Source organism: Silurus aristotelis (assembly GCF_946808225.1).
Source record: "Silurus aristotelis genome assembly, chromosome: 9".
Classification (NCBI taxonomy): Eukaryota; Metazoa; Chordata; class Actinopteri; order Siluriformes; family Siluridae; genus Silurus; species Silurus aristotelis.
Window position 1 is genome coordinate 9,281,317 of NC_139582.1, and position 12,934 is coordinate 9,294,250.

Sequence of the window (12,934 nt, forward strand, 5' to 3'; positions counted from 1 at the left end):
AAGAAGTAAAAATTTTGACAGATGAAATATATGACCCAGAACTTCACCACACTAGTTTTAGTAGCTGACTGTACAACCTAACATCTACAAAACTCAAAGTGAATTCTAATTCATTTTTCGCCAACGTTGTAAACAATGCAATTTTTCTTCTTTTTTCAGTCTTGCTTCATTTTATTAATCGTTCTTGTGGGTTTATTTCATTTGATTTGCAATCACAACCGACAGCACAAACAGGAAGCCTGCAGTAAAAGCAGGTCAGATATTCACTCCAGAGCCTAGTGTTTTCAGCATTTCCTCTGTTCTAAAGCCCAAAGACGAACGCTTGTTGAAAAATTAATTTCTGCTTGTCCTGGATTTGTGTACTGATCAATGCATGGGGAAAAAAAATAAAGCATCACTTGTAATCTGCATGCATGTTATGCATTATTCATCCTGCCCTTTCAAACATTAAACGCATGTATTAATTTCATTTATCATAGACAATAACAAAAGTGCAGCAGCAGTATGGCATGTGCTACTAAGTCTTAAACTGTAACAAAACTCACAGAGTCTCCAGAGAATACACAACGCTCTCTTACATGGAAAATGTACATGCATGTTTTATTACATATGTGAGTTTTTTTCATAATTATTTTAATGTGATTTAATGATAAATTTAATGTTACTTTTTTACTGGTGGTTTGATTTTCATGTTATTTCTTTCATTTTTCTATGTGATTATTTATTTATTTGTTTGTTTATTATTTTTCATTTATTATTTGTTTATTTGTTTGTTCAGTTAATTTCTTTTTGTATCTGATGTTTACATAGAATTAATTTATTAAAAAAATATTTGATTTTCTTTACATGAGCAATTTATTTTCACAAGTGATTCAACATGATTTGTTTGTGTTTTCACATGTGATATTTTTTTGTAATAGCTTTCTTTTTTCAGATGTGATTTTATATTATTATTTGTATTGTATTGTTTTTTCCCAATACTTTATCACGTGATTATGCCACATGATTATATTATTTTTATTATATTTGCACACTTCCCACAGTTAACTTATTACACATTATATTTTACATGATGTTTATTTAGAAATGAGAATATATTTTCTTTTAAATATACAAATCATTAGTTTTTTAGGTCACATTTGCCCAAATAATTTTACACAACCTTTCTCACAATTCAACATCAATTCATTGTCAAATGCGTTTTTAATGATCTGTTAAATTGGACATAAAAATTTCATATAAAAGTTTTATTTATCTCATGTTATGTTTAAATGAACTTTCACCTGTTTCACTCAATCACATGTGTAAAACAAGATAAACTGAAATAGTAGGTATTTTTTGAAAAACTAGCAAGATATGGTGAAAAAATTGCCTATCCTTTCATTCAAATGATGCTAATAAATATAAATGTTCAAAAGGGCATGCTATTGACTGTTACAGCATAACCAATGTATTTATTTTTTATTACATTTTTCTGACAAACTAATTGGATTTTTTTTGGACACCTGCCCATAAGATTCATATGAGCATTTTGAACACTGCAATCAACATTTAAATCTTTATTGCTGTTGTAATAACTTACACTCTTCTGGGGAGATGTTCCACTAGATTTTGGAGTGTGCTTGTGGATAGTTGTGTTTATTCAGCCATACCGGTGTTTTGGTACTGGTGTCAAATGAGGAGGCTTAGTGTGCAGTCAGCGTTCCAATTTATCCCACAGGTGTTAAAAGGGTTGGGGTCAGAACTCTTTTGCTGGTCTTCCACTCCAACCCAACCATGGAAAGCATACAGTGCATCCGAAAAGAATTCACCGCGCTTCACTTTTTAAAAATTTTTTATGTTACAGTCTTATTCCAAAATGGATTAAATTCAATATTTTCCTTGAGATTCTTCAAACAAAACCCCATAACGACAACGTGAAAGAAATTTGTTTAAAATCTTTGCAAATTTATTAAAACTAAAAACTAACAAAAAAAATCATGTACTTAAGTATTCACAGCCTTTGCAATGACACTCAAAATTATGCTTCCTGTTTCCACTGATCATCACTGAGATGTTTCTACAACTTGACTGGAGTCCACCTGTGGTTAATTCAGTTGATTGGACATGATTTGGAAAGGCACACGCCTGTCTATATAAATGTCCCACAGTTAACAGTGCATGTCAGAGCACTAACCAAGCCATGAAGTCCAAGGAATTATTTGTAGACCTACGAGACAGAGACAGGATTGTATCGAGGGACAGATCTGTGAAAGGGTACAGAAAAATTTCTGCAGCATAGAAGGTCCCAATGAGCACAGTGGCCTCCATCATCCTTAAATGAAAGAAGTTTGGAACCACCAGAACTCTTCCTTGATCATGCTGGGAGAAGGGCCTTAGTCAGGGAGGTGATCAAGAACCCAATTGAGGCTCCAGCATTTCTCTATCGAGAAAGAAGAACCTTCAAGAAGAACAGCTATCTCTGCAGCATTCCACTAATTAGGCCTGTATGGTAGAGTGGCCAGACAGAAGCCACGTCACATGAGAGTCCACCTGGGACTTGCCAAAAGGCACCTGAAAGACTCTTAGACCATAAGAAACAAAGATTGAACTCTTTGGCTTGAATGGCAAACGTCACGTCTGGAGGAATCCAGGCACGGCTCATCACCCAATACCATCCCTGCAGTGAAGCATTGTGGTGGAAGCATTATGCTGTGGGGATGTTTTTTAGTGGCATGAACTGGGTCAACTAGCCAGGATAAAGGGAAAGATGAATCCAACAATGTACAGAGAAATCCTGGATAAAAACCTGTTTGAGAGCGCTCTGGACCTCAAACTGGCGTGATGATTCATTTTCCAACAGGACAACAACCCTAAGCACAAAGCCAAGATAACAAAGGAGTGGCTACGGTACAAGTCTGCCCAGCCAGAGTCCAGACTTTAACGTGATTGAACATCTGGAGAGATCTGAAAATGGCTGTGCACCGATGCCGAAGCCAAGCTTGTAGCATCATACTTAAAAAGACTTGATGCTGTAATTGGTGCCAAAGGTGCTGCAACAAAGTATTGAGCAAAGGCTATGAATACTTATTTACATAAATCTATTATTAAATATTATTATTACTTTTTAATACATTTACAAAGATTTCAAACACACTTCTTTCACATTGTCATTATGGGGTACTGTTTGTAGAATTTGGAGGAAATTAATGAATTAAATCGACTTTGGAATAAGGCTGTAACATAACAAAATGTGGAAAAAGTGAAGCGCTGTCAATACTTTCCATAGAGCTGGTTTTGTGCATGGGGGCATTGCTATTATGAAACAGGTTTGGGTCTCCAACTTTGTGCCTTAATGGACCACATGATGATGTTGGTTATAATGTAGACCTGTCAGTGAGTTAGACACAACCATTTAGCACTGGTGAACTTTTGGCCTGGAGTGACCTGGGAATGTAGTTTTCTACATTTGCATTTTACATTTACATTCCGATGCAAGTATTCAAAGAGATAGACGTACTCCATAGTGAAACTGGCAGTGATAAAGAAGTTCCTTTCTGGAAAAAAGTAACAAACTATATAACAAGTGTGAGATAGAAGAACTTAAAAACAAACATGAGCTGAGAGTCAGACATGTACAATCAAGCATAAATTACCACCAAATATCAAAAGATGCTGTTTAACCTCCACTTCGGTTAAACATGACTTGTTTTAAACTTATATTTGAATGGCAAAAGATAGACACACCAGCACAGAGAGCTGGTGTTATTCTATCTATTACGAGAGCTATTCTGGGATTTGTTTTCCAATTGGCAACATCAGTAGGGCAATTATAGTATAATGACAGAAATACTTCACTTATGAGTGATGTTCCTATGACTACATGGCACTGACGTACATCTTTAATGACAAGTGAAATAAATCTAGCAATTGCACATTTATTAAGGCATATTGGTAGCACGTTCTGTGAATACCATACATACAACAGTACTACAGCCTATGAATACATTTATGACCTGTTATAATGCTTTCATAAATCATTATTCAACTTCACATTTGAGAAGCAATATTTAAGAATGCTTTCATACATTTAAACAGAATGCGTTATAAGCACAGTTTATAACACATAATGTCAAAAAGTGTTTGGTGATGGTGATGCAAGACCGATAAACCCGATGAAAGTGATTTAGAATTCACCATATGAAAAATGTTTTTAATACATAATACATATTGCTAAAAAGTGCAATGCTTTTTTATAAATAATGATGATAATGTTTAGAACATGATTCATCTCTGATTCATAGAAAGTGTTACTGCTTTATTCAATAGTCCATTTATAAATGCATTCATAATTCGTTGCAAGTTGTCCATGATGACAGGATAAACATTTCCCAGAATGTTTTTTTTTACTGCCTCAAAGATGCTGTAAATTCTTTTTTAAATAACATCATGTGTAATGTTAGTATCACTATTCATTCCAATGCCATGTACTTTTATAACTTATAATGTTCTGAGCATAATTATAGCACAACTGCAATACCTATGTAAATATTTATTAGCTGTTAATATATGTAAAAATTCAAACAAAGTGAATACGTTAAATGTACAGACATGATTATTTCTATATATGTTGAAAAAACCAACACCATACAAAACTAGATAAACTGTTTTCAACTAATTATTTATACTGTAAGCATATTCATTGTTTAAAAGCATATTTAATCTCATTAGGAGCACTTAGTTATGACGTTTAAAATGTTAATAATGTTTTTAGCATGAATTAATATTACAGTTAAATTGTTATTCACATTATTATTGATTAGATATAAAGATTATTCAGTACCAAACACCAACAATGCAACATGATGATAGGCTATTACTTGTTTAATGTAGTTATGAGAGTTGATAAAAAATGCTTACAGGTTATCAACACCAACTTACAAGGTACAAGAACACTTTATAATGATCTCTCAACATGAAAATATAAGTGCTTATTCCTATTTGACTGCATTCGATCAATTTAAATGACAAGTTGCCTTAACACCTGCATTAAGTGCACTAAAATGCTTTGTTGACGTAAGGTGTGTTATGATATTTTCTGTGTGGACTTACTGTACATTCTGTTCAACAAACAATCAAACATCATTAATGTCATACAGCTTTGTAAGTCAGAGTCACGTGGACTTTAAGGTTAGTTGAGAAAACTTACAAAGGTCTGGACTTTCAAAGAGCATTTTCTCCAAGTCTCTCCCAGATTGTGAAATCTTTCTTCCTAGATTTGGTGGCAGTAAGACTGACATTAATACCTGCACTTTAACATTTCAAAGTTAGTATATGCTCTAAATACACATTCATTTATTTATATCCTATTGTTATGAGGTTTATATTTCTACTCATTAGATGTTTATGAGTACTCATGGAGATGCTATGACACTGTAATGACACGTTTATTACCTCTGGACAATAAATTAGAGTTTGGTTGTGCCATTCGCCAAATCGCATTTAAGCTACATAGTCAGTTGTCGTAACACTTTAATGTAACTCAGCCTGGAAAATGTCACAACACTCGTATGTCAAAAAGCACCTCAGTTCCTGACAGCAAATTGCACAAAACAGAACTTGAGATAGCTAATATTATGGGATGTAATAAAAAATATTGTTAGATTTATGTCACTTAATATAGAGGTCATGCACTGTATGTAGCCTTGCAGCTAGTGTTACCGTAGAAGCTAACCTTTGTTTTTGCCACAAACATCATGTACCTAGTAATATTTACTAAATACCTGAATGATCCAATGATAACATCATATCACATGTTAGGAGAAAAAAACCTGCTAATCTTGTAATGCGGATACTAATGCTGCCCAAATAGAGCTCATCCTTATTTATCAGAGCACTCGACAAACAATACTTAATGTCTGTCAAGCTTCATTTACTAGCAGATGAATGATAAATTGGTTTTAGTGTTTACTCTTTTGTCTTTTTGGAGACGCTACAGAATGTTTTAAATACAATATTAAAAAAACATATACTTTATATACATACACAGATCATCATATTTAATGATGCATCAGCTTCAGTATTGGTACTGGGCATCAAAACCATTCTCTTTTACTTATAAAAAAAATGTCGTAGAAGAAAAAAAACGATAGCAACATCTAAGCATTACCAGCTCATTGGCAAACCCTTTCCCTCCAAAATATAGGGGAAAAAATGTCTACAGGTGAGTGAAGTTAGCAAGTTTCAACCAGTATGCTGTTCTTATTGAGAAGCCATTATTGGTTATTGGAAAAAAATGTCTACAGGTAATGCTATGTGAGTAAATTTAGCAGGGTTTAACCAGAATGCTGTTCTTATTGATTAGCCACTATTGGTTATCGACAATAGAGGATTCTGTGCAATAAAACCAATTAAACATTCTTTATGTACAATTGTACAGAAGCACTTGTCCAAAGCGAAACAAAACCTGCTACAACTCTACTCAATCCAAGCTTATGAATGTGACTGGATAATGCAATTCTTTTTTGTTTTTTTTTATTTTAAAAACAGAAAACTGAATAGCCTAAGTGCATGAGTATGCAGTATTCTTTGTCATCATGTACACCAGGGAAACATGAATAGCACTAAATAGAATGTTCTACATTTCCAGTTCAAAAAACTAAGTACACACATTTTTGGTTTGAAAAATCCTTATTCGTTTCTTATCCTTATTCATGTCTAAAAGTCAAACTTTTAAGCTACAGGAGGTTGAAGCTAACTTTTTTTCACTCATGTACTTGGCATCTGGAGCCCAGAAGCCTTGAGCACCTTGCGACACAAGTCAGTGATTTCGGACGGGGTTAGCTGTAGATCACTGACGATACAGCGTCACATTGAACAATCCCTTTATTTCTTACTCACCTTGATGATTTTATAGTACTTCTTGACCTGGTTGTCTAAAAAGATTCCTTCAACTTGATCTTAGAAATTATACTTGAAACTAAAGCTGGTTGTTGGATGTTTTGGTGGAAATGTAAGTGTTGATAGATGAGTGATATGAATGCCTTGGATGGGAATGAGATCTGGGTGCATGGTGGTCTTTTGATGGATGTGGGCAGAGAGAAAGCTGCCAGGATACTAACTCTCATTTGCCTCATAGATCTGTTTTATTGGGAACATCATGATTGTGTAAATTTATGAGTGTGAAAAGGTCAGTATTGCTATTACCATGAGGAGCAATGCAATGGAAAGGTGACCTGTTCTTATTAAGAACTCAGTGTACTGCATCTGAAACTTCAGTATGGCGTTTATGGATGATTGACCTATGTTTTGTTTTCTGGCATTTAAACACCCCTAAGTTTCTTCTACTGTGTACGTACGTTCATCCAGCAATTTACTAAAGGATGAAGGATACATTTGCTCTACAATGAAAGCATTTGGGTTTAAGATAAAAAAAAAACATGATATCAAAATAAATCATGATTTTAACTTCTATTTTTTGAGGTTTTACATCTCAACTTAAAACAGAGCACTTTCAGTGGAAAACTGGCTGGTTGTAGGTGAGTTAAAAACAAACAAAAAAGTACACTTTATATTTAGTTGTATGGCCTTTGTTTCAATTATTACATCAAGCTACTAACATTACCAATCTTTTTTCCGGATACTTAACCAGGTTGTACTGCAGTTTATTTCATTTTTTTGTCTTGGGGGTTTCTCCCTACAACCGCCTCAGGCTCCTCAGGATGTCTGTTTGTTAATACATCATTTGTTCCTTTTTTCCAGAACATTTCAAATTGCTGTATTGTCTATGCCCAGTACTTATGACACAACTCCTATTTTCCCTGTAAACCTCTTCAATCATTACCATGACCTTCACCACCATGGAAGAAAACAATTTCAAAAGCGATTTCAACACTAAAAGAAACATGGTCTTTGAATTGCATACAGTTGGCAATAGTTGAAGAGAATACTTTTAATATCTTTAACTCTTAATACTTAACCAAATCTGTTATCATAAGCAGGATAAAAAATAAGTTAGAACACAAAGAGTATATTAAACACTGTGTGTGTGTATATATGTATATATGTATATATATATATATATATATATATATATATATATATATATATATATATATATATATATATATATATATATATATATATATATATATATAGAGAGAGAGAGAGAGAGAGAGAGAGAGAGAGAGAGAGAGAGAGAGAGAGAGTAACTAAATATGTATAGACATGAAATAACATTATATAATTTGACACTGTGTGACTCCTCATCATGATGGCACAATATCCAACAAAAGAAATCATCTCAATTTCACATCTGTGTAGATAATAGAGAGCAACAGCAAGGGATAGAGGGTGAGGGAGGACTGGAACATGACTTAAGTAATTATAGGTTGAACGAGTGCAGGCTTTTGTCCTGCCATCATATGAAATAAATGCTTTTGCAGACAGCTCCTTACATCAGCAAACTGCAACGCTTTAATCGAGCTTTCACGAAACTGCACGCTCATTTTCTTCACCACTGCCACGTCAAAATCTATGTGATAAACTATTTTATGTTGTATTGCATTTCTACTCTATAGTCTTGTCTGTTTTTTTGTTTTTTAAGCCTTTACATTAAATTTCTATCAGCCTTGTTTGCTCAGACTCTCCCTCTTTCTCTCTCTCTTTCTCACAACGCACACACACACACACACACACACACACACACACACACACACACACACACAAACTCAGAGTCTCTCAGGAAATGATTTCTGACCTTGCCTGCCCTCCTCTTCTCTCAATTCAGTCACACAGTTAACACGTTTTGTGTTTGTGTGTGTGTGTGTGTGTGTGTGTGTGTGTGTGTGTGTGTGTGTGTGTGTGTGTGTGTGTGTGTGTGTGTGTGTGTGTATGTGTGTGTGTGTGTGTGTGTGTGTGTGTGTGTGTGTGTGTGTGTGTGTGTATATTTCCTTAGAGAGCTATACTAACTGTATCCACACTCACTGACCCATTTAGCCTTTACTCTTGTTCAGTTTACTGTCTTGGACCTTTTCTCTTTTTTACAGAATTCAGGGCAGAGACACGTGTACCCACAAAGCCACATGGGAAGCTCCCTGTCCACTTGCCATCCTCTATATAATAAAACAATGGGAATGGATCTACCAATAATCCAAGAATAAAGAAAGGTCACAGCATGCTTTAATTGGTGACTAATCCACATCTTAAATCAGTTATTGATATCAACTCAAAGCTGATTCATTTTAAATCAGAGTAAAAAGTAAATGTTTTATACCACAACAATTAGATGTTTACTATCTGTTTATAGATGCTTTGAATTATATGTTCCAAAGACACCATAAAGCACAAATATAAGCCCCTTAAGCCAAGTTCACTAAGCATATAGTCATCTTTATTATCAAGTCAACCTTGAAATGAGCAAAAATAGATAGATGTTTGTCTAAAATCTTTTGAATAAAGAGAATATTAATTGCACTGGCAATTATGTACATTGTTATGTATATAACTGTAGTGAAGCTCAATGTCTGTCAACATTTTGGAAACACATAGGCTTTTATCTAAATGCATGTTCTTTAGTTTATATGCAACAAAATAGGTAATTTAATGGTATGATTGGATTTAATTTGAAGAAACAAATATATAAATGTTCAGATGTTCCACTTGATTTTCAATGGAAAGATTTTTCCTTAGCATGAATAACAGCTTTACACACTCTTAGCATCCGGACAGTATGTTTTTCTAAACATTTAGCTGAAGTACTTTGCCATGCTTCTTGTAAAACTTGCCTTAGGTGTTTTCCGCTAGTTTGATATTTCTTTCTTGCGATACAGTGCATCCCAGAGATCAGTCCAATAGGATTTAGTTAGAGTGACTGAGCAGGCCATTCCATGATAGATAACACTCCAGCTGACAGTTTGCTTTTTAAATAACGCTTACAGAGCTCGGATGTTGAAGTATAGAATAGTAGCCATGTTGGTTTAGTGTTCCTTTAACTTGGAAAATGTCTCCAACCTTCGCTGCTAAAAACAACACCAAACGTATAAGCTTCCACCTCCATGTTTGACTGTAGGTATGAGGCAGTCTACGGACATCCTCGGAACGGAAGTTCTTCTGGAAGTTCTTCTGTTAGAATTAAAAATGTCAAATTTATGCCTATCTGTCGTCAAAATTTTCTTCCACTTATTTACTGTCCAATTCTTGTGTCTTTGCTTTTTATGCATATAAAGAAACGTGCATGTTTGTTAAAATCCCTAAAAGACGGTGTTTTAAACCTTTTGCACTGTAGAAGGAAGTACATTTCCAATACAATATGGATTTTTTAAAACGCTATAAAAGTATTTCTTTTGTAAACATGTAATAATTGTATTAACATTAATTTTACATTAGCCCAATAAACACCTTCAAGGTTTAATAACCAATAATCTGGGTCTGTATTAGAAAAGTAGACTGATGATTTCTAAGCAATGTGAAATCGAAATAAAAACAAATAATTTGTAAAACAGATCAGCATCAGTTCAAACCAATACAAAGCAAGTGAATTACTAGTACAATAAGGCAGAAATCACAGAGAGAGGACATAAGAGAAACTGCAAGATAAAGAAAGAGAAGTATTTGATCCTTTATTCATATGTACTTAAAGGCCAAGGAATACACACATCATGTGATGCCAGGCTGCAAGGTCAGTTATGGGTGCCATTTAACCAGAATTAGCCGTCAATTTGACTGGACTGTATTACATGTAGTACAATATTACCCAGGGGACACTGGGAGATTTCAGGAAGCCTGGCCTAAACGAAACAGCCACAGACATCCTTCCATGTCTAAAAGGGTTTGGAGCCCAGAAGGCTTTGTGGGAAAGTTTTAGAGTATGTAAAGTGACTTTGACAGTGAAATATGAAAGAGAAGCATGTTCACAAACACACATCCAAAAATACATGCTGCATGTGTGAGTTTAGCTTACATGTACTTCTTTCCTAAATGTTATATCTATTTTAGCTGTTCGTGACTATGTGAATGACTTTCCATGTATCTGACTTTAATTGAAAAACGCCATTGTATTTTCCTTTACATAAGAAACATTGCACACCCTCGAAGTGCAGGGGATCCGGTTACCAGGGAATTTAAACATTAACAGCTTTCCTTTGGCGACAGAGTGTCACCCAACTCTTCTTCGGGCTCTCAACGAGCGTCAACACCAGGTTTTGTGCATGTACACAGAGACACAACATATATACGCACACTTCTACATACTTAAACAGATGCTAATCACCTGTCATCAACTGACAGAAGAAGACTGAGTGTGTCAGCTTAGGTGACACTAATCTACAACACATGATAGCAAGGCCACTAATAATGATAAATGGACATGATATTTAGAATAAACAGCTGAGGAGACACACAACATGATGTCAAAAGAATGTTCGGCCTCTGAAAGTGGCAGTTGAAAAGGAGTAGCAGTTCATCAAAATTTATATTTTTATTTTTAATTTGTAAATATAAATGTACTTAAAATAGGTGCATTTAAGGTAATACACTGGAAGCCTATCAAATTTGATCCTATATGGTAACTATATTGTTACAGTGTTGTTAAATTTGAATACACAAAACATTGGTCAGAGATTTTTCAGACAAGACAAGTTCCACATTTTATTTCCACAAAAATACAATTCTATTTTATTTATCAAAAATAGACAGACAGACAGACAGACAGACAGACAGACAGACAGACAGACAGACAGACAGACAGACAGACAGACAGACAGACAGACAGACAGACAGACAGACAGGCAGGCAGATTCCACACACACACACACACACAAGCTGTGTAGCAAAAACCCATCAGGGGTAGGGAAAGCTCAGTGGTATAGATTAGATAGATAGATAGATAGATAGATAGATAGATAGATAGATAGATAGATAGATAGATAGATAGATAGATAGATAGATAGATAGATAGATAGATAGATAGATAGATAGATAGATGGATGGATGGATGGATGGATGGATGGATGGATGGATGGATGGATGGATGGATGGATGGATGGATGGATGGATGGATGGATGGATGGATGGATGGATGGATGGATGGATGGATGGATGGATGGATGGATAGATAGATAGATAGATAGATAGATAGATAGATAGATAGATAGATAGATAGATAGATAGATAGATAGATAGATAGATAGATAGATAGATAGATAGATAGATAGACTGTATATATGTGCCATAACCTTATAACCTTCTACTTCTGCACATCTACTTCAGCCATTTTTCTGCATTTCTCAATGTCCACACATCTTTGCACTGCTATAGCCTTTATATTTATTTATTGTACATATGTTTACATATATATATATATATATATATATATATATATATATATATATATATATATATATATATATATATATATATATATATATATATATATGCAAATTAAATGCAGTTCATTACTGTATTTAAGGAGCTTTTTTTGCATCATCTGTACTTTAGTAAAGTATTTCCATTTGGGAGATTTTTACTTCACTACATTTCTAAATTAAATATCGTACCTTTTACTCAACTATATTTTGTGAACTCAGTCGTACCTTTTTATTTAGGAGCGGATAAAAACTAGTCAGGCACACAGAAAGACACCAATCGGGGTAGAGCGCGTTCTCTGTTTTGAACTTGTTTTGATTACCGCTTGGTGGTATCTACTTAGCACAAACACACAGTTCAGCGTAAGTTCAACAGCAAGCAAAACATTATGAGAGGAATAAATGATGGAAGAAACTTTAACTTGCCACAACACTCATGGCTTTATTTTTCAACTAGTTGAAAAAAAAGTTTTTTGGGGGCTCATGATTTTAATATATATCAATCAGTGTTTGACTCATTAATATCATTCTATTAATAGATTGGTGTGCTGAGAGTAACATTAGAGTCTTTTCATATAAACTGAGTTGATTAA